The sequence below is a fragment of the Pteropus alecto genome, unplaced genomic scaffold (assembly GCF_000325575.1).
Source record: "Pteropus alecto unplaced genomic scaffold, ASM32557v1 scaffold73, whole genome shotgun sequence".
Taxonomy (NCBI): Eukaryota; Metazoa; Chordata; class Mammalia; order Chiroptera; family Pteropodidae; genus Pteropus; species Pteropus alecto.
The window spans coordinates 5,143,229-5,145,388 of record NW_006436284.1 but is presented as its reverse complement, the minus strand read 5'-3'; positions in this window follow the sequence as shown (position 1 = coordinate 5,145,388).

The window sequence follows — 2,160 nt, the reverse complement described above, 5'->3', positions numbered from 1 at the left end:
AGCAGCTCTTTTGGGAAGCAAAAGAAATGGCGGGACCGGTTTTGGAGGTAGTGGAGATGGCCAAAACCTTTTCTCTGAAATTACTTAATGAAGACATTTATTGAGCACATATTATGTGCTTTGATTAGACCTCTTCAATCTGGTTAGTGAAAAGAGGTATTACTCAAAAAACAATTTCAGTAGTAAAAGGAGTTCAGAACTATCCAGCCACGTTCACATAATCAAATGGCTTTGAATGTTTTATGGCTTTCTAGACCAGTTTTTCTAATTTTAAGAGTCTGTTCCAGCCAGTAACCTGCTAAGTATCCAGCTGGGAGAAAGTTTTAGGCAGTTGATGGTTGAATCCTCTTTCATACCTTTACCATAAAGGACTAAATTGTTTCCAGTCCTCCACCACTCTCAGCTGTGGGAGGAAAAACCACTGTATCATTTGCCCATAAAAATCACACCCTCTTTTGCTTTTTATAGATAAATAAAAATGATCATTTTAATCAGTAGCTCTGTATGGATACAGCTTATGAAGGAAATCTAGACTCCGTCCATTACGCTTAATATCATGCTTTGGCAAAATAATTGTGGGGAAAACATTTGCTTTATTATAGCTCAAAATATTTTCTTATTACAGAATAAATTCACTACTTTTTCAAGCCATACCATGTCAACCTACCAAGATAAACAAGTACCATTCTTGTTTTCTACCGTAATATTACATTTGCCTAACTAGGAAAAGCTAAACTACAAAAACTTGTGCTGAAAATCTTATATCCCGAAGAATTAAACATATGAATACACAGAAGAGGTGAATCATCATATTTAAAATGAAATGAAAGTTTTTTATGAATTTAGAGAAATTATCGTTTATTTCAAAGACTGTGTGAACAAAGTTAAGAAATGAGTTCTATAAAGCACTAATCTCTTCCAAGTAGATGAGACTAATTGAGTGATTCTCATTCTAGTGCTTGTTTAGATAATTGAGAATCATTACAAAGTAAAGTGTCCTGGTTTTGAGGTTCATGACGCCTAGCCTTTTTTCATTTCCATAAAGCCAGTAATTGCATTTTAGCCAATGTGCTGCTGTGAATGGAAGATTGTCCATCATGTCTCTGCTTCCTGCTGCAAGAAGATACAGGTTTCCAGGGCCACGTTTAGGAAATAATGCAATCGATTCTGGGTAATGAATTTTGTCTAATTACCTCTTCTCCCAGAATCTGGATTTATTGTTCAAGACAACACTTACATTTTAAGAAATTAACACATTTCCCATAGGATAGAAATTAATTTATTATAGTGTAATGGGGAGTACAATGGGATCATTAAAGGTTGGCTCTTTAATTTTCTGAGCAGGGAAGGGTGAGTGTCTTTGTGTAGTGGTCACTACTACCCACCCTCACCCCTGCTTTTATCATGTTTCTTTAGTACCCAGCTCAGTGGCAAGTAGACTCAGTCATCATTTTGGACATTTTCCACCAGTTTTTTTTTTCAATTTTGGTTTTGCCGGTACAGTTCACCAAATTATGTTTGAGCATCCTTTTCCATGTGTAGAAATTACTGGCTTGTGGTGTCGTTTACTCACCTATTCATTATTCGAACTGGCAATTGGCTGATGGTTCCTGGCCCAATGGCTTTGAATGACCAAATATATATCTTTTTCTTAGAATTATTGGCTCCTTCTTTGAAAAAGCAGTAGAACCAATTACCATTTCAGTGAGAGCGGTTTATCCTTTCTCCTTGTATTAATTTCCTATGGCTGCTGTAATAAATTACCACAAACTTGGTGGCTTAAAACAGTAGAAATGTATCCTCTCGTAGTTCTGGAGGCCAGAAATCTGAAATGCATTTCACTGGGCTGAAATCAAGGTAGCAGCAGGGCTCTGGGCACTTTGGAAGCTCTAGAGGAGAATTCCTTTCTTGCCCCTTCCATCTTTTGGTAGCTGCCAACATTCTTTACTGTGTGGCTGCATCACTCCAATCTCTGCCTCCAAAGTCACATTGGCTTCTCCTCTCCTGTCTGTGTCAAATATTCCTCTGCCTCCCTTTGCAGTTAAGTCCCACGTGGATAATCCAGGACAACCTTCCATCTCAGGATCCTTAACTTAATCACATCTATAAAGTCTTTGCCATGCAAGGTAACATATACAGATTCAAGGGTATAAGACCTGC